The following is a 25,492-nucleotide window of genomic DNA, read 5'->3' on the forward strand; positions in this document are numbered from 1 at the left end:
TATTTAACTCAGTTAAACTAACGGTTCAAAGGCATGTAACATTTTTGCAGTAAAATATGCCATATTTGCTAGCTTTGAACACGGAAAACATCGTTCTTATTCCTAGATTGATGTGTTTTTTATAAGCGTAAAATATTGTCTTCCAGATAATAACTCATACACAAAGATCAAGGTAAGTTCTTCACGATTCATCAAAATGTTGATGGTTGATAACGATTCTTCTGTAAAAATTAGTTATTTTCTAAGTGTTCCATAATAGGGACCGAGACAAGATAGTTCTCTATAAATATGGAACACTCCGATTTAAATGTGAATTTCACCACTTAAATCATCCTCTCAACTTCTTTTGAGCCACAAACGGAAGCTAAACAGTGCTGAGCAGGGCCCAACATTTTCAGTTCAATGGGTGTAATTCATCGTGAAAATGAACCACTCAAACGTCACTGTCAATCAAATACGTACAGTTTCAACGTACTACCATACTCTTCACACTTTCGGTTTCGAACGAACATTTCATCAAGCTTCACTCCTTTTTTACTATTACGTTCACGCCTTCTTTGTTAATCATATTGATGCGAGATTGTAAAACGTCATCAGTCCGAATGAAAACGAAAGATTACTAGTTGGAGCAGTATTTCGTCACACTAAAATCTCACGAAAGCACTCAATGTCAAGTCAATGGAAGGCAATCACCTTTGTCATTCAACAGCAGCAGAAAAGAAATACAATAAGAAGGATAAAAGTTTTTCTCTCATTTCAGTGGCAATCTCTTGCTTCACCAATTCTGCTGCCTTTGCTAGGTAGCACTTCACGGTTCTGGTATCCAAAGTGACCCCCAGTAGCTGCCTTTATCGGATCGAGTAACACATCCATTCCCTCCCATTCGACACACGAAACTGGGAGGTTATCAAGGGCTACGAGCTTCGTTGCTGCTTCGACCAACATTTGTTGATCGATCGGAATAGGTCGCTTTGGGACGACTCTTGGTTTCTTAGCCGAGGGCTCTTGCTCCAACAGCAAACCGAGGGCCTTCGCCCTCTCGGTGTGCATGAATCGAAAATGCCAAATGAAATTCTGTAGATCCATTTTAGTCCTTTGCATGTTGCATTGGCTTCTATACATCATTTCGATTACGGAAATATTCATATGTAGTAGTATTCGGTTATTTTCGGCTGTTTCCCAGAAGATGTCATTTTACAATTCAAACTGGTGTCTGAGGTGAATTTTTAGCTCTTTGCATCATTCTGGATCCGGTGATACACATATTGGGTGGTATTTGGTCACTTCAGGCTATTTTTCAGACACCGTAAGTCATCATCTTGGATTTTAAAATGGCATTTGGAGACAATTTCTGACCCCTGAGCGTCATTCTGGTTGAAGAAACACTCATATTGGGTGGTATTTGGTCATTTGCCGCTGTTTTTCAGAAACCGGAAGACGCCATCTTGAATTTCAAAATGAAATGGCATTAGGAGACAGTTTTTGGCCTCTGAGCGACAATCTAGTTGAAGAAACACTCATATTGGGTGGTATTTGGTCAATTTCGGTTATTCACCAGACAACGGAAGTCGCCATCTTACAATCCAAAATGTTGCCAGAAGTTGATAGGTCGATTTGTGGCTTCAGTGCATCATAAAAATTCCGTAAATACGCATATTGGGTGGTATTTGGTCATTTGCCGCTGTTTTTCAGAAACCGGAAGTCGCCATCTTGGATTTAGAAATGGCATTTGGGAACAATTCCTGGCCTCCGTGCGTCAATCTGGTTAAAGAAGCGCTCATATTGGCTGATATTTGGTCATTTTCGGCTGTTTTCCAGACACCGGAAGTCGCCATCTTACAATTCAAAATGTTGTCTGAGGTCGATAGGTCGATTTGTGGCTTCAGTGCATCATAACAATCCCGGAAATACCCATATTGGGTGGTATTTGGTCATTTGCCGCTGTTTTTCCGAAACCGGAAGTCGCCATCTTGAATTTCAAAATGGCATTACGGGACAGGTTTTGGCCTCCGTGCGTAATTCTGGTTAAAGAAACACTCATATTGGGTGGTATGTGATCATTCTCGGCTGTTTTCCAGACACCGGAAGACGCCATCTTACAATTCAAAATGTTGTCTGAGGTCGATAGGTCGATTTGTGGCTTCAGTGCATCATAAGCATTCCGTAAATACGCATATTGTGTGGTATTTGGTCATTTGCCGCTGTTTTTCGGAAACCGGAAGTCACCATCTTGAATTTCAAAATGGCATTACGGGACAGGTTTTGGCCTCTGAGCGTCATTCTGGTTAAAGAAACACTCATATTGGATGGTATTTGGTCATTTTCGGCTGTTTTCCAGAAACCGGAAGACGATATCTTATAATTCAAAATGTTGTCTGAGGTCAATAGGTCGATTTGTGGCTTCAGTGCATCATAACAATTCCGTAAATACGCATATTGGGTGGTATTTGGTCATTTACCGCTGTTTTTCGGAAACCAGAAGTCGCCATCTTGGATTTTGAAATAGCATTTGGGAACAATTTCTGGCCACCGTGCGTAAATCTGGTTAAAGAAACGCTCATATTGGGTGGTATTTGGTCATTTTCGGCTGTTTTCCAGACACCGAAAGACGCCATCTTACAATTCAAAATGTTGTCTGAGGTCGATTTGTGGCTTCAGTGCATCATAACAATTCCGGAAATACCCATATTGGGTGGTATTTGGTCATTTGCCGCTATTTTTCAGAAACCGGAAGTCGCCATCTTAGATTTCGAAATAGTATTTGGAGATATGCCAGAAGAAGGAAGGGTGTCGAAACATTATGGACATGCTTGTTACACCTAAAAACATTCACTTGCCAAATTTGGTTATATTTGCTTGATTGGTTCTCGAGCTGTGCGAAATTTTAGTTTCATTTGTATAGGACCCCTACCTTAGAGAAGAGGGAGGGGTGTCAAACCATTATGGATATATTTGTTACCCCTAAAAACAATCACCTGCCAAATTTGGTTCCAATTAGTTGGTTAGTTCTCGAGATAAGCAGAAATTTGTGTTACTTTTGTATGGAACCCCTCCCTCACAGAAGAGGGAGGGGTTTCGAACCAATATGGATATATTTGTTACCTCTAAAAACATTCACATACCAAATTTGGTTGTATTTGGTTGATTGGTTCTCGAGTTGTGCGAAATTTGCGTTTCATTTGTATGGGACCCCTCCCTTGTAGAAGAGGGAGGGGTTTCAGACCATTATGGATATATTTGTTACCCCTAAAAACAACCACCTACCAACTTTGGTTCTATTTGCTTGGTTAGTTATCGAGATGTGGGGGAATTTGTGTTTAATTTGTATGGAACCCCTCCCTTCAAGAAGAAGGAGGGGTGTCGAACCAATATGTACATATTTGTTATTCCTAAAAACATCCACATGCCAAGTTTGGTTCCATTTGCTTGGTTAGTTTTTGAGATGTGCAGAAATTTGTATTTCGTTTGTATGGGACCCCTCCCTTCCAGAAGAGAGAGGGGTCTCAAACTATCATAGGGACCTTTCTCGGCCCTTAAAACCCCTACATACAATTTTTCACGTCGATCGGTTCGGTAGTTTCCTAGCCTATATGGATCAGACAGACAGACAGACCGTACTGCATTTTATAGGTATAGATATGGAGTGGAAAACTGGTCCCTATTGATGAAATTATGACTTAAACATGACTTCATGATCTTTCAACAAGATAGCTATCCGAAGCATATGACACGAGTTTTCTACTGTTCCTAAAATACAAAGTTCGCGAATTATCCATTTTATTCGTCTCGCCTTGTGCGTTCTATATTTGTCCAGCACTGTAGTTGGAAACAAGGAGTTTATCAATTCATTCACCCCAACAGCAGTTTCCAAGTTACTTTTTGTCTAAATTGTTGTGTGTACACATCGAAAATAGAATGAACAAAGATCGTCAGACAAGCGCTCACGTTCACACAAAAAGCCACCCTCTCTGGAATCGTAAATTCGCCACGGATTGCAATATTCAAAACTGTTTGACTCAATAGAAGTTCAATACGTGCGAAAAGTGGGTATACCTATCGATAAGGGGATGGTAGGTTGATTACACCGAAAATCACGGCACTGCACGGCTGGGTAGACTAGTAAACACGTATCTGCATGTGCCACCAAGCGCCTTCAAGACCGTCAAGGTAGCACTTTTCACCGGAAGTGGTGGATTGGTGTGACATATCTGCTCGATCTCTTCCGGTTTTTTCAGCGCAGAGTGGCGCAAAAAAAAACAGGCAGGAGGGTGTCGGTCTAACCGTCTTGATTATGATTAGTTTTCGACAGGCGTCGAAGGGAACAGAAGGGTCCTTCTGGCAGCTTGTTGCGAATTATGCGCGGCTGGATTTTTAAATGCTCATTAGAGAAAGTGGCTCAAATGTTTTCTGCAGGCTACAGAACCTTATGTGGTGGCACAAGTGTCCTTCTGTCGTGTATTTGCGGGAATAGAGAAATGTTAGCGGAGCTGTCGCCAGTCGGTGGAGAAACAGGACGAGAAAGAGACTATCAGAGCAGTGTTTCTTTGTGTCGTCATCCGCCCAGTAGACAGACTGACGACCAGACTTCTCGTAGGAGGCATACAAATGACTAATTAAATATGTACACCACACTGGCTCGACTCTGATGTGGTTTGAGCCTGCGAATGTTTTAATTACTGGCGTGGCAGCAGTGTTTCGCAAACAAGCGATCGAGTGATAACAGTGTTGATATTGAAATATGATACAATAAACGACTTTAAACGCTGTTATCCAACAGCGTGAAGTGATGTTTGCAATTGATGCTAGAATTTTACTTAGAATTATATTTTTAAACAGTTATTACCTGTGATGAGATGTATTGAGGGAATACTTTTCCAAGATTTACCTGCAAAAAGAAAAAAAAAACATTAAAAATGAGTATGATAAGCTATCGGAAATGTTCATAGCGGTTTACTATTCGAAATAAAATTTGCATTAAAGTACAACAATATTTGACATAATATTTTACTATGTGACAAATTTCGATCCTCTTGGAAATAAACCAATAGTGTTCCGCAAGATTCAGTAGTTTCCTTAGTCAACGGTATACATCCGGCGGTCTTACCAACCCCAATCAAAAAAAACTTTTTTGGGTACGGGAAAACGTTTCCTCGATCTGGCGTTTATTGAATTTCGTAATAAACAACATTTCGCCAGAATATTTTCGAGGCAATTAAATTCATCATATTACCATACCTCCAGCGGTAAAATGAATCTGAAAGTTCCGATGAATAAACCAATCATAAATTATGCTCATAACACACCACCATACGTATGCAAACCGAAGCAATTCACGGTGCGGACGGTTCCCATAAATTTCTGCTATACAAATTCGAGCGGAATTCAGCCTATTGTTCCACATTACACCGCGCACGAAGCCGGGGGGTCCTACATACGGAGAATTCTACTTGTAGTCAAGGCAAATCTCGGCGGTCCTTGCCGGCTGAGTTTCCTTTTACCCAAAAGACAAACTTTGCTCATCCCATATATTGTGACTCGAGTACATTCTCAAACTGCAATAAAAATCCCAAGCAGCAACGTCGCGCTGAAAAAAATGTTCAAATCTCAGCCCTGGTGTCGCAATGGAGCGCAGGAGAAAATCCTCCGGAACAGTTATTAAAATTCTCCTATTTGAACGAACTTCTCTGGATCAGAAAATTGAAAGAACTTCGTGGACTCATCTGGGCATACCAACTTTCGCTTCACTGCGAGGAATGTTAAGTATTCGATTCGCACCTTCACGTTGCTGCGACCCAAGTGCAAATGTGACTCGGAGAATAATCATCCAGAGAGTATTAATGATTAAGCATTTTATTACATGCTTGTTTTTGAAATGAAAATAAAAAACACTAAAAAAAAAGTTCGTGTACGCAGCCACGCGGAGAATTTCCAAATTGAACTCTTGTGTGTTATGGGCAAAGCTTAGGCTCAGGGCAGGCGAACCCTCGGCAATGATAGAATTTAAATAATGCGTAATTTTGAAAGAATGCCGAGATAATCCTTCGGCATCTTCTGCGTCGCATCCTCGCAATTTATCTGTACTTTTCGCTGGGCAATGGGACGTGAGTAAAGAGAATGTGACACTGACTGGGGAGTCTGGGGTAAAGTGTTCGGAAAAAACTTTCAGTTTCATTTCGTGTAACGAATCATGATTGTCGTTCAAATCCTCAAAACCAGTACTTCACACATTTCACCCACCAGTCTCTTTCACTGTCTCTTCTGCTGTGCAGTGGCATAGTTCTTTCCTCATTATTATAAATTGTTACCTCCGTACGGAAAACACTGCAAGGGTCCTCGTACGCACCAAACATAATATTACATCCCTTGAACCGGTCTGCCGTTGTCTGTCTCAATCGTAGTACCTTACGCTGCGGGAACCTACAAGCGTAGTACGCAATTTAGCTAGGGTAACGCTAAGGATACGCTAATACATTCAAATACTGAGATAGGATGCTGCTCATCTCAGCCAAAGCAGAGCTGGTGATTCAAAACAGTGACAACCAAAAAAAATCTCGACGTTGTGTGGGGTAAGTTTATCTTTTTCCACACGTTCCATGTCGACGGCAGTGTTTGTTGTTTTCGACCCAAATCGTTAGATTCATCTGATTATGATGATGAATCCCTGAGACGGTAAGGGAGGTTCATGTGACTAAATCAGATTTATGTTTCGCAGCGTTGTAGATAATTCTCGAGTATGTCTGCATTTTATGTTCATATGGAACGAGTTTCAAAATAATTGCCTAGCTAGCTAAACGAAAAAAAAACTCATTTATTGATGAAACACAAAAGTTTCATCCACTGACGAAATGCATCGCAGTTCGAATGAAAAACTGTTGACCATTTCGATCCCCTCCGCGTGGATTCGCGAGTGAAGCCTATTTCAAAGGAATATTCTCCCCTCTTCCCGGCCAATTCACCCGAATTGCGACAGAAGCACACATAGTGCACCCAAATACATAAGGAACAGAAAGAGCTTTGCCCGTGATACTGAACTGACTCGGCCCCGGAATACCTCTGCCACAATCCGTCCCTCTTCGCGTGCACAAATCTGCGAAACGAATCCGACGCCGTCGGCAAATGTATTGTATTTTCTCTTTTTCACCCCTTATTTTAATATTTATAATTTTCATTTACGGTTCAGCCAAAAGGCAATACCGTCCGGTGGTGGAAGCTTGGCCGATTGGTTCCGGCGGACGTAAGCACCGGCGGAGGGTCGAAGACACCTTATATTACGACAACCGGTGACTGTGAACTTCACGGGGGTTGTTCGTTCGTTTTCAATCCGTCGATATTTCCGACGCGACGCCTGGCTGATGGGTTTGTTTGAAAAAGTGTGGTTTTCAGTGGAACTGACAGGCCCACTCGGATGCAGTAGCATCGACATGCGAAGAAAATCAGCCGGTCGGCTCACATAAACACTAGAGATGGTCGGGTTTGGATTTTTTCAAACCCGTACCCGACCCGTACCCGATTTTTTTTTCGGTTGAAACCCGAACCCGACCCGAACCCGAAACTTTTTTTTCGATCAAACCCGAACCCGACCCGAGCCCGAAACTTTTATTTTTGTAAAACCCGAACCCGAACCCGAGATTTTTTTGGAGGGTAGATTTTTTGTACCAATTTGAGGCTGCCCTGAAGCTTTGAGCCTCGAATGATATTGAAATGTTAGTGATTTTTACAGTTGCATGAAATTAGACATCATTATTTTACAAAAATGCTTATTTGATATAGTCGGGTTTCGGGTTTTCAAACCTGAACCCGACCTTTTTTTGAACCCGAACCCGACCCGAACCCGAGAATTTTTTTACCACCGAACCCGAACCCGACCCGAACCCGACACTTACAAAAATTTTCAAACCCTAACCCGACGAGTACGGGTCGGGCTCGGGTTTCGGGTTTGAAAACCCTAATCTCTAATAAACACCTAGTATTTGCATGGTAGGTTGTTTCAGGTTAGCTGCGCAAAATATTTCAATGCTGTTCTTTGTTTAGGTAAGGTACTTAAATATAGTACCTACTTCGGTTCAAAACAACCATAAAAAAAACATTTAAAAAATTAAAAACACTGTTGAACATTGGCATACTCTCGAAATAAACGTACTATTATTATAACAAAAGTTCAAAAAATTCCCCTTCCTGGCCAACTAAGCAATTATATATATATTTTTTTTTAACGTATAAAATATTTTTTTTTCGGCATAAATAAACTGCCCATAAACGCATAATTGTAACATTTGCAAAATTGGTTGTTCGAGAAAATGACACTTTTATATTTTGACCTTAAATGCATTGTTCCCAATATATTCTTGCAAATAGACGCTTCAAATAAAGTTAGTATCATGAAGAAAGCACTATATTACACTATGCATACATTGAACATTACTTTTGAAGTCAAATTAGTTGAAATTATTCCGATGATACTTTTATGCCGTCACTTTAAGGTACTTTTGGAAGGGAAGGGGGAATGAAGGAAGGGGGGATGAAGGGAAATGAAGTTTTTCTTGTTTTCAACAAGCATAAGCTGAACATCAGAAACCGATCACCGGCGGTTGGCTACCGGCTACCGATTTCCAAAGGATCCAGATGTGGATTTGGATGGAAGCTTTTTTGACAAAAAAGTTGAAAAAGTTAAGTAGTGTGACAATTATGCGGTTATTTACGCTATGTGACAAAACAACTTGGTATTTTTTACGACTTTTTCAAACAAACATAAGTATATTTTTTCAGATGCAAAAAATACATACTATTTCAAGCAATTCCCAATTAAAAGCATGAAATCCATAAAACGTCGAATGTTACAATTATGCGATTACAGGCAGTAAATTGTAATTCAACAACAAATTATTATTACCGTTAACACATCAAAATATTATGTCGATAGATTGTTCTACAGATGGATGAGTAGTTGTTTTAGTTATGTATCAGTATCATATTCTGTCATATACCCCTCTCCGACCGAGCCCATACAATTGTGTAGGAAAAAAATGACGGATAACAAAACCTAAATCGAAGCGATTCCTATATAAAAATAGTTGCTCGCTCCGGTTGTTTATTTTTCGTAGCAGCTGCGATGTTGACACTAGCGTTGTGAGCAATAAAACAATGAATAGGACGTTCTAAAAGCGAGAGAAAAGGTTTTGTTTGAGTCACCTTCTACCTACGTCATTATATGGGCCCGGTTGGAAAGGGATACACAGGGTGTTCAAAAAGTTCAAACACACTTTAAAAATGTGTTGAAACATTGAAAACACAAGATATTCTTTACTGGGTCAATTTTTATTGAAGCAGTGTTTATTGATAAATTGATTAAACACCAATGAGATCTTCCCACGCCTGGATACGGCCTTAAGCCATCACCGACGCGACGTTTTGGAACCGCGGAATGTAACCATTCTGCATTATGTTTCACATACTTCACAATCTTTTTCCTGAATAGAACACCTTCAAAAATATACTGCCATTCTACGCATATTTATCCCATGTTCCAAATCGATCAAACGAGGAAAAAGATTTCAAAGTTTTACTTTTTAATTGTAGGCAGTTTATGTGAGTTGATCAACGGAAGGAAATCAGATTTTAATAAAAATTGATGAAAAAAAGCACTTTTTTGAATGTAAACCTTCTCAGAACTCACGAAACAAAGCAACTTTGCATACTGTTTTTTTTTTAGTATCTGGCTTAACATTTGAAAAAGGCTGAAGTTTCTTTTATAAATCGATAAATTTGAACAATGACAATAGATAGACGTACGTTGTCAATAGATGACTAAGGAATTTTTTGAATTTCAATTTAAAAATATTGAAATACGGAATTTAGGATCCTACACTTAAAAAAAATCATGTTAACGTTTGCAGAAAAAAATGTACAAAAGTTGCCGATTTTTCATGGGTTTCACGCACTGACGAAATTACCCATGCCGCATCAATCATCAGTAGGAAAAATTTGACGACTCTATCAGTCGAACTCTAACCGTGATGGCGAAAACAGTGAAGCTACTCCGTCCAGAAGTGTGCGCGTTCAAAGAACGGTATCCCGACGCATTGAAAACGGACATCGTGCGGCAGTTCGTGAACACCGTATACGCTCGTTCTGGCATCTACAATATCTTGGCACTATTGGACAACAATCAGAGCACTGAAAAAAAGCTCCGTTCCAAACGGCCAACAACCCTGAGCGAAAAGGAATACCAAGCAGTGAAAAGGTACCTGGCGAACAGGAACATACATATCAGGAAGCTGCAGGCAATGTATGCTGCAGAGGCAGCGGCCGAATGAGAGTCATGTCGATTTTCCCGGCAAATCGCGACGTGGCAGCGTTGATTGATAACGAGACCTGTCTCACCCTAGATGGCAACGACTGGCAGGGCACTTCGTATTTTACTTTCCCCACGAATGAAGTGAGCTCCGAGGTTAAGTTCATTTCACACACCAAGTTTCTCAAAAAGTGCTGCTGTGACTAACAATCTGCGAGAAGAGGATGTCAATGCCATTCTTCTTTCGCTCCGGACTATAGCCAAGAAAGGAGAAATTTATAGTATGAAGTGCCTTCAGGAAGTTGCGTCGTTAATCATGAAATACCATAAGGGCGAAGACGCGGTGTTCTGGTCGGATCTGACGTTGGCCCACTACACGGAGCGATCGTTGAAGGAGATGGAGCGGCTGAATATCGATGTGGTACCCAAGTCGGCGAATCCGCCCAACGTCCCCAGTCCTATTGAGAATTTCTAGGTAAAGGTGAAACGTAAGATCTACTCCAAATTTTGTTGCGAAAACTGAGGATGAATTGATAAATAAAACGAAGAATTCAAAAGCATGTCTACAACTCAAAACCATGGCTGCACGCATGTTTTTTTCCGCCATGGCGAATAGTCCGGATAACTGCCAACAGGTCGCTCGCAAGGGTGTAGAGCTTTTTTTGCAAGTAAGCTAACATAATTACCATCCATGGAAATTTTGTCCAACCTCAATTATCTGTTTTAGTTATTTTTTACCACCATCCCAAAAAAGTACATTTTTTTACCGCGAACGGTAAAAACAAGAAGTAATTTTAAAAAAAAATCATCTCATATTTTGCTCAAAAAAATTTCTACAGATGGAAAATTTAGTTGCCTGAAAGTCATCTGATCAAATCAAAGTGGGCACTGTTGAGCAAAAAAAAATTACATAAACATTTGTTAAACCATACGATTCGCTAGAACATACTGCATCACTGATCTAAATTTTAAAATTGTCGTACGGTACATTTTTAGGTAAGGTCGAAAAAGTAATATAAAAACGACGAAATACTCATTGTAAAGCACGTTCTTCAACCACATTTTCAACACATGGCAAGTATTATATTTCATGATATATACAGTTGTTGGAAATTTTTTTTTCGAAAATCTCACAGTGAGATCGTTTTGAATTTGACTGTTAGAAGACAGCAAAAAACTCAATTTTGCGGTGTCCAACGCACACATAGAAGATCACAGTATTCAGCAATTTCTGTCTTTCAAATGTGGCATATTGAAAATTAGAAATAATGTTCTTTTATCTTACTGTTAGCGGAATTGGTCGAAAACCCAAAACGATCACGGTGTTTCGGCTTCAGACCACTGTGCGTCTTTTAGATTTTTGAATAAGTAAGTCTTTCCAATTGCAAATTTCATGAAATATACTACTTGGAATGCGTAGAAAACGTTTTGGAAGTTATTTGATACCCTCCCAGCACAAAGGAGAGGATCATGTGAAGACAAATTGTTATTGTATCTTGAAGTATCGCTCACACTCTTGATACTACATTAAACAGATTTCAAATAAGTTAATTTAATCTACTATATAAAAATGGAATTCCGTAACGCTTGATCTGATTGATATTATTCCCTCAGTCTCTGTGGTGTACAGTATTCATCATCATTTTGAATCGTTCTTAATCAAAAATAATAAGCGGTGACATGTAGGTTTTTTAACATGAAAATGTTCGCTGATGTTCAGAAAAGACATTAATTATAAAAAAAATAGTTATCTTATTACTAAAACTTGAGATATTATTCACAAAACTACGTAAAACATGCAAAATTATGACTTTCTGTGCTAAATTTGTCTCTAAATCAAAATTCAAAGCGATGACATATGATTCTTTTTTCACTAAAATGTTTGTTAATGTTCACATTCGAGGAAAAATAATAAGTATCTGATTACTAAAACTTGAGATATTATTCACAAAACTACGTAAAACATGCAAAATTATGACTTTTTATACTTAATTCGTCTCCAAATCAAAATTCAAAGCGATGACATGTGATTCTTTTTTCATTAAAATGTTCGTTGATGTTTAAGAAAGATATTTGAGAAAAAAATAATAGGTATCTAATTACTAAAACTTGAGATATTATTCACGAAACTACGTAAAACACGCAAAATTATGACTTTCTGTGCTAAATTTGCCTCTAAATCAAAATTCAAAGCGTTGACATATGATTTTTTACACTAAAATGTTTGTTAATGTTCAGGAAAGACATGTGAGAAAAAATAATTAGTATCTGATTACTAAAACTTGAGATTTTATTCACAAAACTACATAAAGCAAGCAAAAATATGCTGAATTTGCCTCTAAATCGAAATTTCAAGCGATGACATGTGATTTTTTTTTCATCAAAATGTTTGTAAACGTTTAGGAAAGACATTTGAAGGAAAGTAACAAGTATCTGTTTACTAAAACTTGAGATTTTATTCACAAAACTACGTAAAACTTGCAAAATTATAACTTTTTATGCTGAATTTGCCTCTAAAACAAAATTTAAAGCCATGACATGTGATTCTTTTTTGATTAAAACGTTTGTTAATGTTCAGGAAAGACATTTGAGGAAAAATAAATAGTATATGATTACTAAAACTTGAGATATTATTCACAAAACAACGTGAAACATGCAACTTTATGACTTTTTATGCTGAATTTGCCTCTTAATCAAAATTTAAAGCGATGACATGTGATTTTTTTTACATTAAAATAATTGTTAACGTTCAGGAAAGACATTCGAAGAAAAGTAACAAGTATCTGTTTACTAAAACTTGAGATTTATTCACAAAACAACGTAAAACAAGCAAAATTATGACTTTTTATGCTGAATTCGCCTCTAAATCTAATTTCAAATCGATGACATGTGATTCTTTTTTCATTTGAATGTTTGTCAACGTTCAGGAAAGATATGTAAGGAAAAATAATTAGTATCTGATTACTAAAACTTGAGCTATTATTCACGAAACTACCGAAAACACGCAAAGTTATGGCTTTCTGTGCTAAATTTGCCTCTAAATCAAAATTCAAAGCGTTGACATATGATTTTTTTTCACTAAAATGTTTGTTAACGTTCAGGAAAGACATTTGAGGAAAAATAAAGTGTATATGGTTACTAAAACTTGAGATATTATTCACAAAACTGCGTGAAACATGCAAAATTATGACTTTTTATGCTGGATTTGCCTCTAAATCAAAATTTAAAGCGATGACATGTGATTCTTTTTTCATTAAAATGTTTGTTTATGTTAAAATATAAAATGTATGTTTGAAGATGATTTTCTGTATACAGCACAACAATATTGCAGCCTTCTAATAGCGCTCTCGATCAACCAGATTAGTTGAGAAAATTCGTTATCGATATTGTTTTAGTACATTTTGCATGTTGTAGGATAAGAACAACGATACACCGTGCCCCAGAGCTGAGTCGAGAAAAATTGCAGTTCGAAAAGATTCTCGACCTGATCGAGGATCGAACCCGATATCACAACCGTGTGGGAGCCAATCGACATCGCTAACCACAGAGCCACGAGGACCACATACAGCATACAGAATACAGAAAATCACCGGAAAATATTTTATTTTAATTTATACGTTTTTATACGATTACATGCGAAACTTTGACTTTTTATGCGCAATTCGCCTCTGAATCAAAGTTCAATGTTTTGTTTTTTTTTTTTGCAATAAAATGTTCGTTGTTCTTTCATCTACAATTTTTTTTGCAGAATAACCCATGCCTCGAGCATGAACATTTTACATTTCTGATGTTTTCGTAGTTTTGTGAATAGTTACATTTTACGGAATTCGATTTACTTTTGTACTTTTGAATTTGAATTTGATTTTTATTAGAGAGCTATTAACCAGAAGGTCAGTCAGCTCTTAATCTTACTGTTTTACTTTTTTTGCGTTAATCCAAACTAAAACTCACATTTAGCTGCAGGAAAGGTTACGATTCATTTGTTTGAATATCGATTAAGAGGCAGCTCAAGCATTAAAAATCTTTTATTTTCTTATTTTCTACAAAGTTTTGTGGATTAAAAAATGGCGACTTCCAGTTTCAGGAAAATAACCTAAAGTGATATATGGCCAACAATTTCAATACTTCCGAGAGTGGACCTCCATACGTCATTTTATAGCGATGACACAATTTTTTTTCATAAAAATGTTTGTTAACGTTCAGAAGACCATTTGAAGAAAAATAACAAGTATCTGATTACTAAATTTGATATATTATTCACAAAACTACATGAAACATGCAAATTTATGACTTCTAAAGTGATATTTGGCCAACAATTCCAATACTGTCGAAAGTGGAACTCCATACGTCATTTTGAAATCCAAAATGGTGTCTTCCAGTTTCTGTAAATCTGCCCAAAATCACAAAAAAACAATCCAATATGGGTATTTCCGTTCTGCGCGTTCTCAGAATATTGAAGTAGGGTATCGAACGTCTCCGTCAGTGGTTTTCTTCGGTAGTTTTACTGGCGCAATCTTATGCAAAAAAGGTCCGAAGAAAACCACTGACGAAGACGTTCGACAACCTACTTAAAGTGATGATGGAAGTATAAGATGTGAATTATATTTTTGAAGTGAGTTGAGCTAATGCAGCAATGAAATATAAAAAAAAATCTATCTTTGAAGCCTTTGATCCCGAGCATCGCCGGGAATGTTCAACTAGTCTACTATATAAAAATGGAATTCCGTAACGCTTGATCCTATTGATATTATTCCCTCCGTCTCTGTGGTGTACAGTAATCATTATCATTTAAAATCGTTCTTAATCAGAAAAATAAGCGGTGACATAAAGGTTTTTCAACCCGAAAATGTTCGCTGATGTTCAGTAGAGACATTTGAGGAAAAATAATAGGTATATGATTACTAAAACTTGAGATATTATTCACAAAACTACGTAAAACATGCAAAAATATGACTTTTTATGCTGAATTTGCCTCTAAATCAAAATTCAAAGCGATGACATGTAATTCTTTTTTCATTAAAATGTTCGTTAATGTTCAGGAAAGACATCTGAAGAAAAATATTAGTATCTTATTACGGAAACTTGATATATTATTCAGAAAAATACGTAAAACATGAAAAATTATGACTTTTCATGCTCAATTCCTCTCTATATCAAAATTCAAAGCGGTGACATGTAATTTTTTTTACATGAAAATATTCGTTGATCTTCAGAAAATACATTTAGGGAAAAATAATAGGTATCTAATTACTGAAATTTGAGATATTATTCACAAAACTACGTAAAACATGCAAGATTATGACTTTTTATTCTATATTCGCGTCTAAATTATACTTAAAAGCGATGAGATATGATTCTTTTTTCATCAAAATTTTCGTTGGTGTTCAGGAAAGACATTTGAGGGAAATGTTCATTTAAAAAAACACAAATTAATCCACCAAGCGGTCAGACCCAGCCTTTCTCATTCAAACTTTTATTTGTAAAAATAGATTTGCAGGAACGCTTCAATCCAATAAATGTATATTCACTCTTTAGGTTCTAAAATATTGATGTTGTAATCTATACATATAAAAATGTAGTCCGGTCTGTCAGTCTGTTTGATCCATATAGGCTCGAAAACTATCGAACCGATCGACGTGAAAATTTGTATGTAGGGATTTTTGGTCCCGATAAAGGTTCCTATGATAGTTTGAGACCCCTCCCTCTTCTGGAAAGGAGGGGTCCAATACAAATGAAACATACATTTCTGCACAACTCAAGAACAAACCAAGCAAATGAAACCGAATTTGGCATGTGGATGTTTTAAAGGGTAATAAATATGTCCATAATGGTTCGACGCCCCTCCCTCTTATGAAGCACATGTGTATGCACAAATTTCTGCACATCTCGCGAACTAATCAACTAAATGGAACCATATTTGGCAGGTGAATGTTTTTAGTGGTAAAAAATGATACACAGCTGCTGAAATCGACCACAGACCCCATTTTGGATTCTAGGTTGGCGACTTCCGGTTCCTGGGAAACAGCGGAAAATGATCGAATTACACCCAATATGGGTGTTTCTTCAACCAGCATGACGCTCAGAGGCCAGAAATTATTTTAAATACCATTTTGAAGTCCATGATGGCAACTTCCGGTTGGTGAAAAACAGCCTAAAATAACTAAATACCATCCAATATGAGTATCTCTGGAACCAGAATGATGCAATGAGCTAACAATTGACCTCAGGCACCATTTTGAATCGCTAAATGGTAACTTATAGGAAACAGTCGAAAATGACCAAATAATACTCAACATGGATATTTCCGTAGTCGAGATGATGCATAGAAACCAAACATTGACCCTTGACACCATTTTGAATTTATAGACGACCACTGTTAGTTTCTGGAAAACAACCAAAATAACTAAATACCTCCCAATATGAGTATATCCGGTGTCAGATTGATGCCAGAAAATTTGCTAAAAATGACCGAATATCACCCAATATGAATATATTCAGAATTAGGGCGCCAAACGCCAAAGGTCGAAGATTTTGTCATTTCGATAAAACCATTCATTTCAAACGATTTGTCTTTTGACTTTGATCATATCCTATGGCCGATTCGTCGTGCATTTGCAGACTTTAAACACATCGCAAGGAATCAATGAATTTGGAACGTTTAAATAGTACAAACCACATTTAAATTATGTTGAGACCACATATATCAATCAAAGCAGGCATAGTTTTAAATAGCCACATATCAAATTTGTATGAAGTTTGTTATTGGTAAGTTTGAGAGATGACTTGTTCGCATGACACTAGTTATGTTCAAATTAGTCATGTAATCTTTGAAATAATAGACTTTCGTTGTTTCATAAACAATTTAATACATAACGATGGCTTAAATTCAATAATCAAATGAAATGGTAACGTATAGGGCAGCCAAACTTTGAAACCACGTGTTCAATCATAATTCATCAGTTAACCCTTAACTAACCCGCTCATCTGATATTAATATTGATCAAATCGGTTGTGTAGTTTCTGAGATAATGAAGTTTCGTGATTTCCACATTTCGGTACTTTACAGACGAAGTTACAGTCCGATTACAGTAAAATTCAATAGGGTGTTATGAGGCAGCTAGACTTATTAGTTGACACTAATTTTGTAGAAATTGGGTCAGCCATAGGGTGGTTTACCGGTAAAACAAAAACCGGTAAAACCGATTTTTTTTCCAATACCGATATACCGGTATTAAAGAAGCGAAAAAACCTGTATTTCCGGTATTTTTCTTAAAATTGAAAAATTAATTGTCACAATATTCATAAACCATTGTAAGGTTGATGAATTCTGATGCTACCCACTTAGGTGGGCATTACAAATCACATGACGGTGTATATAATAAATATATTTAGACATAAACAACATTGAATATTAATTTACTTTAACCTATTTATTCAGATGATGTATTTGTGTGTATCGATAGTATGTCAAAAACCTTCATATCAATAAAGCAAGACATTTATTTTTTTAAGTAGAACAGCTAATCTCTTCACGCACTCATACTTACAGAGGCAACCCGTGGGTTTTGAACCTACCAGTTCAACCACAAATTCTGAAAAGCATAGTTTGGGGCAGTAATCACCATCTTATCCGCGAAAAGACGCAAGTCATTATCCATTTTGTGCTATTTAAAAGTAATACTAAAAAAATATATAAATATAAATTTGGGTTAGGGATTTATTTTTTGTTTGGCGTCTCCGTGTGCATTGCACAGAGTGCATCTAGTTATGAACAAGTTTCTCCTGATACAAAGCGTGTACAGGATGAAAGAATCAATCAATAAAAAATTTCGACCTAAAAATTGCTGCTGCTTATTCTTGAGAAAGTGAAAATTAAGTAGCCGTAGCTTGGTCAAAGCTTCGTCGCCCAAACTGCAGCGAATTTTATTAGCAATAATTCTAGCTGAGGAAAATGCTTTCTCAGGTTCAACTGAATTTGGAAGAACTGTATAAAGAGCATCAAACAGAATAGAGAAGTATTTACCTTCGATTCCTTCGGATTCGTAGAATGTAAATTCTTGTCTGATCGTCATTTCATTTTCTTTTTCATTTATTTACTCTTCTCAACAGTTTCAATAATTGTTCCTCTAAGAATTTTAAATTTATTCATTAATTTAAAACTAAGTTTCGCGATGTGAAATAAAAACCTGCATGTTTTTTATTAATATGAGTTGCGAAATTATGTTCTTCGTAATCATATCACTGGATTCATTCATTAAAGTTTTCCAAACACTATTAAAATTATCCAGTATTGTATCTGGATCGTATAACACCAAACGAGATCAAAACAAGTGGTCAAAATCTAACAAAAAAAAACACGTAACACGTCGTAATGAAGCACCGGTACTCATAAATGCAAAAACCTGACTATGCAGCGACACGTCCATTGATGCGACCTGAAACGCTAGGCAAAAAATAAATTTCAAATCCAAATTTCTGTATACCTATATTCAATTATTTTTCAGTGTTCTTTTCAAAAAGTACAAAGAGAATGACTTGTGTTTTTCCGCGGACATGATTGTCATTATTTCCCCAAACTATTATTTTCAGAGTTTTGTAGTTGAACAAGTAAGTTTAAAGACCACGAGTCGCCCCTGGTTTGTATTAATCAGAAAAAAAAACACCGGTTTTTTACCGGTTTTACCGGTTTTCATTTTTATGAATACCGAAATACCGGTTTTTCGAAAAGTCGGTAATACCGACCACCCTAGTCAGCCATCACTGAGAAAAGTGAGTGAGTTCAAGTAGTCTTCGGAATATGTTCCTTTTCATAGCTGGATTTCACATTTTTAAACATAACAGGAAAAGTAACAGTCTGATTGCAAAACAAATCAATAGGATCTTATGGGGCAACTAGACCTTCCATTTGACACTGATTCTATGAAAATCGGTTCATCCATCTCTGAGAAACATGAGTGAGATTAAGTAGTCTTCAAAACACGTTTCTTGTTATAACTTTTGAACCACAAGTTCAATTATTATGAAATTCAAAAGGTTGTATAGTTTTCGAGATAATGATGTTTCATGATTTTTACATTTTGAACCATAACCTCTAAACTAAAAATCCGATTACAATGAAATTTGATATTTGATCCTATTGGGCAACGAGACCTTTCATTTGCAATTAATTTCATGAAAATCGGTCCAGCCATCTCTGAGAAAAGTGAGTGAGAATAATAATCTGCACATATACACACACATACACACACACACATACACACACACACACACACACATACATACAGAAAATGCTCAGCTCGTCGAGCTGAGTCGAGTGATATATGCCATTCGGCCCTCTGGAGCACTTTTATACTTTCGGTTTTGCAAGTGATTGCTATACCTTTCTAGGAGAAAGGCAAAAAATCGTTTGATAACAATTTCGAACTATACACTTCATCTCGGTTGAATGCTTATTTTTGTTTCACAAAATAATGATGTATAAAACTGTAAAACTGCTGCAACTCTACGCAAGTCTTCGTAAATATAAAAAAACTTAAAAATTTGCACATTTAGTATTCCTGATGTTACTAAAAACTTAGTTCGAGTCATGCTCGGGTTACAGCAGGGAGATAGTTACACGCTATTAAAAAACGACGAGTGTGCGTTTCATCTGTTTCGATAAATGTTTAGTGTAGTATTCGTTTTTTCCTGCCAGGTCTTGGTTTGCACTGTGACCATGGATGCCGCATGTACAGAAATATCTGTGTTATACCGAATTTTAGATTCCAGGTTGCTAAAATGTGCACATAAACTTCCATCGGGAAACACCTTGTCCAGCCAGTCTGCATCACAACATAGATTAAAAAAATAAAGGAGTCAACTATAGGTTAATTAACCCTATTCTTCTTGTTGTTTCGATCTGGTTCATTATAAAGTTATTATGAATCTTTCAAAAAAAATTCAGTTGAATTTTTAATAATATTTCGAAAACAAAATTGAAATTTTCAGCAGTTTATATTAGTCATACGTATGCAAACAACAATATCGCACGCTTAGCCTTGGGGGGGCTAATAGCGGTCTCGATCAACTAGATTAGTTGAGAGAATTCGTTATCGATATTGTTTTTGGCACATTTTTTATGTGTAGGATAAGTACAACGAAACACCGTGCCCCAGTGCTGAATCGAGAAAATTTCCAGCTCGAAAAGATCCTCGACTCGATCGGGAATCGAACCCAATATCACAACCATGTGGGAGAGCTGGCCGACCGACATCGCTAACCACAGAGCCACGGGGACCACAACGTCATACGTATGCATACAAAGTAAATAATTGAAATGCCTGATCAATTTCAATTTGAGGTGACTAAAACGAGAAATGGAACCCAAATTCTCCGTACACAATTATGAATAGATATTTTGCTGCGTGATAAAAATGGTGAAATTTTTCAACATCAGCCGCATTGCCTGTCTCAATCATTTTGTCTACCCCCTGTATATAAAACAAGTATTTGGAGGGTAAATAAAAAAAAGCTCACGATTTTGAGCTCGTGTACCACTGTGCTGTCGAAGCAAACCAACAATCGAAGCAGCTGCACACTGTGAAATCTTTCGCACGCAGCCTTATTTCTATGTAGGAACAGGGTACCAACGCACACAGCGCTGTTAAATATGAGAACAAAGCAAAATGATACTTTCTCGCTATCTCATCATATCTATTCGCAACGAATCGAATCGCCAACGAATCACTTGGCTTCGAAGCGTTTTTCGAAGAATGGTTGCTAAGCGATTTATAACGAATGAAGATTCATCGTGCGAGACAGAAGCCTCCTGTGTAAACATTAATGAATGACTAACTCGTTCTTTTGAGATGTCTGTGGTCTTAGCACTAAGGTCACTAAGCAAATTTCGCGATTTTTTGACCATATTTTGGTGTCACTGCCTCGTGTGGCCTTCCTGAGGATGATGTATCAGTAACGACGAAATTGAGTAAACCAGTATTTACTGTAGAATTAGTTGAAGCTTATCTTCCGTAAAACTTATCAAGCTATGGCACAATGTTTTCAAAGCTCTAAATGATCGAAATTATTTTGATCCAAAAAAGAGATTCAAGAGTTATTTTGTTTTTTTTTTTTTTGTATCTCTTTGTAAATATTTGTTAGTACATAAGTGGAATTAAATATAATTTAAATATAATCTTCAATAACTAAATAAATATAGGAGATGAAAAAAAACTTTTTTCAGTGAAGTTGTGTGTTTTGTTATGGTGAACAACATTGTAGAACATTGTAAAATAATAGATAATAAATATAAAAAGTTTTATTGAAAGGATTGAAGCATTCTGCAGAAAATTTCTTAAAATTCCATTTTAATAGGCACACAGAAGTATGTATGGTGTTTTCGACAAAGTTGTTTCTTTTAAAGTGTGCTACAACTTTGCCGAACAACTCTGCCGAGGGCGCTATGGTTCTAAAATCAATTTTTTGGATCCAAATAACTTTGATAAGGTTTTTGCAGGTATGGAAACAGTGTGCATTGCTTCGCTTGAACATTTTTTTCCCATCAGGAAGCAATGCTTATTTCGCGAAAGGTGCGTGCAGCTTGTTAGTACTAATCTACTTTAGAGAATGTGGAACTAAAGGTGCCAGAATGTAATGAAGTGTATTCCTTTTCAATTCATGGCATTAAAGCTAATTGAAACAAGTATAGTTTAATAAGTTTGTCCATCTGAATTTGACCAATAAAATCAAATTTGAAAGTTTGAAATAACTTTTCGTTACATTTGTTATTTAAGTTAATAAGTTTAACGATAGACGAAACACGTTAGAAATTATTTTACAGAGCTTCGATCGTTACAGATGATGTAACGGATGATATCAATTTCAAACAAAACGAGTAGGGTATAAAACGCAGTTTTTTTTTGCAGCAGTCTCCAGCAAAAACCTACCAAAGACGTTCAATTACATACTTAAACTGACACAGTTTGATAAAATACTCTACATTACCAGACTGAATTATGAGATACAATTTCTCAACACCCATTTGGCAGCGTGCGATGAAACACCCTAATACTACAATGGTAGGTGATACATGTGTGCGCGCAATCGGGTTCACTGTTCATGAACCTAAACCTGTCCGGTGGGGCGCTTTGACTTGGGTTTCGGCTTATTGAATACACACGTACATTATGACGCTTATAATTGAGGGGTGGAAGGGTGCTTATAGATTGCATATGTTTCGACGGGAAGGAAGTCCTGCGCTCCCGTACGACAAAGACGGCATTGCAGAATAACGATGCCGAGGGGGAATATGGTGTGTTGAATAAAATATTTTTCTGTCTTTTTTTTTTTTGCTGGGTGAGAATTTTTGGGCGAAGGGAAAGTTACATTAACGCCTACAGGTGAAGCTCAGGAGTTGTTCGTATTGTTTTGCGAGAAAAGTGTTTGATAAATTCCGGCTGACATCGTACCTGTTTGGGGTCGTTTCTAAATCACGTGATCATTAGGATCCTAACGTAAACATTTCTACGGAGCGATGCTGAGAGTTGTAAATCGGTAAAATGTATCAGGACGATGATCTTATAGTATTGTGTTGATGTTGCAAAAAATAGGATAGTTTAGATGTTATCTACAAATGCTTTTAAGCTTTTGTTTGTGATCATGAATCAAAAACTGTTTGTTTAGAATTTCAGCCTATTGTGGGATGTTCAATTTTGTTTCAATTTTGTTTGAAATTTTAAAGAAAACACGTGGCTACGTAAAATATTTTCACATTACATTAATTATATTGAAAAAAATGACGAAAAAATCAATCGCAATTCACGATTTTTCAAATGATAACAATTTTTTAATCAGTAGTTTAAGTTACTACGAGTCTCGTCTGACAAACAAAGTTTACTCGAGAGATAAAAAAGATAAACAACAAGCAATAAATCCTCAATTAAAATTTTGATTACATTTCAAACCTAGTTCAAAACTAAGCCTGCGGCCTGTTGCCGGCTATCGCTTCTAGCCTGTGCGGCTCAATCTCCGCTGCTTCCGAGGTCGATCCACTAAACGGTACGCTGAATGGGGTCCGGGTCGAAAGCCGAAAAATTTGTTAATCATTAATATCGCTCAGCAGCCACGCTATGGGGCTACACCCGATCAACCGAAATATGTACGCGGTCGGCAGAAAGTGAGATGTGCGCTCACTCTCAAATGGGGGGAAAGAAGCGCAAAAGTTTAATTATGATAATGGACTTGGCCACAACAACGCAACGGCGCAGCAAGTGAATTGTAGCCTGGGAAGCTTCGCGAGAAGGGAAGGAACTGTAAAGTTTCTTCACTGTTTAAAAGCATATCGTCTTCTACGCGTTTTCGACTCTCGCGTGTCGGATGGAAGAGGTCATGAGCATCATTGTCTGCCTAAGCCGCCCGATGGGGCCGCGTTTGGACGCAGTAAAACATAACATAACGGATTTTGCTGGCCACGGCTATCCGTTGGTCAGTTGATTAAGATTGCCAAAAAATGTATATCCGAAAGAGTTAAACAAAAAAAGGGATCGACCTCCAGCACCTGCTTTGCGGCATCCTACTGAGTGAGCACATCTAGCTCTAACCCTGTTATTATTATGTTTCTGATGTGTGATTCTAATTGCTTCTACGCGTTTTCGACTGGTGAGAACAATTATCATTCAAACAAGTTGTGTTTATGTTTCCTTTTTTCTACTGCCTCGTAGCGGAAATCTATGAAGCTAAGTTACGAGGAGGCATTATTTATTCTTTTCTGCCCCACAAGACCCAACAAAACACTTCAAACCATTAAACCCTCAAATCCCAATCGAGGACTACCGTCTACACCAATTGTCGGATATTACCACTGTGGCACCCGTGTAGCTTCTGTTTACGTCTGCGGTTTTCAAGTGTCCTCACCTCACGAAGTCGCTCATCTTATAAATACGCAAACTACCCTACGGGCGTCTCCCGTCCCGACAATGCATGCAACGTTTCCATTCTCATCCGGCGCGACTAGGCTCACAGTTCAGGCTCAGTTTTCCGAAGAGCTTGAGTAAATATCGAGTCAGGGAAAAATATGCTGTCACGCAAGTATTAGGATTTTAATATATTCGCAGGATTTGTGCTCGCCGTCGCCGGGGCGTCTGCTGCCGAGCACACCATCGAAACCGAGAGTAAGCGAGTTCGAAAAATATTTACTATAGAATGAGACGTTACGTTTTGCGAAATATTTTCGATACAATAGCGCCCGGCCTTTGAACCAGAACGGAAGAGCTAAGCAACTTTTGATTAAGTTTTGTTTCGTATTTTGCTGTGAGTATTGAAAAATAATATTGATAATAATAATATTAATCGATTGGGCTGCCTTCCGAAAACAGATGGAGAGTAGAAAAGAAGCCATTCGACAGAGAGATGCTTTAAATAGTTGTGGTTTGATGGTTTAATGGTTTTCGTCTAATTGATTATTTTGTGCTGTGGAAATTACTTACAGTTAGGTTTCTAATCTATAAGAAGTCGCTAGGATTCAGAGTCTCTTAAAGAAAGTGGATGATTGTTCGAATCAAACTAAGAAAACCTTATTCGGTGTCGAAGGACCTTGAACAAGAACTTTTTCTAAGGTATGTGTGTTGTGTGGTGCTAATTTTCAGATCCCACTGTCTGGTATTGATATTAGGAAACAACCCAGTTTCAGGTTTTTTAGAGGTTTTTGTAATAATCCATCCTTTTTTTTACATAAACCCTTTTGACAAAAATAAGTCGCGATTTAAAAAAAACTAATAGCTTAAAATGACATATTTAGCCTATAAGAACATCTGTGCAAAGTTTCAGCCTGAAAAAATTGCCGAATCAAATGGTTGTTAATTTTTTTGAAAAGTTGCTATTCTATATAAATAATGTTAAATGGACAACAATCAAATAGGTTTTGATCCGATTTGCTCAACAAAGTTTTCTGCTATCACCTTCCGCAATACATATTGTCATATAGCATCAAAAAAAGGATGAGATATTTGCACTGTTTCTTCAGTAGTTTTCATCGTTGGTTTTCAAACCTTAACAAACAAAACCCCTGCCATCTCGAGCGGATACCTGTGTGCTGTCATTCTGACGAAGGTTTCAAAGTAAGAAGACTTAATAGACACATTTGGGATCCGATATCAGTGTCACATTCGTAAATTTTAATTCCGGTTCCCTTTTTCGCGACAATCCCGCTTACACTTACACAATATG

At 37.2% G+C, this 25,492-nt stretch overlaps 1 protein-coding gene across 2 annotated transcripts in view; it reads right to left on the reverse strand.

The window, feature by feature from the left end:
* LOC129720174 (RNA-binding protein 24-B-like) overlaps positions 1–25,492 on the reverse strand; it is a 183,915-nt gene that overhangs the window by 116,364 nt on the left and 42,059 nt on the right. Inside the window, exon 1 of one of the 2 annotated variants that reach the window (XM_055671613.1) lies at positions 4,844–4,880. The exons of the other annotated variant lie outside the window; for it this stretch is intronic. The gene's annotated coding sequence lies outside the window, so the exon portion shown is untranslated. Of the gene's footprint in view, positions 1–4,843; positions 4,881–25,492 lie in introns of those variants that run through there. 2 annotated transcript variants of the gene reach the window in all.

The sequence above is a fragment of the Wyeomyia smithii genome, chromosome 2 (genome assembly GCF_029784165.1).
Source record: "Wyeomyia smithii strain HCP4-BCI-WySm-NY-G18 chromosome 2, ASM2978416v1, whole genome shotgun sequence".
Classification (NCBI taxonomy): Eukaryota; Metazoa; Arthropoda; class Insecta; order Diptera; family Culicidae; genus Wyeomyia; species Wyeomyia smithii.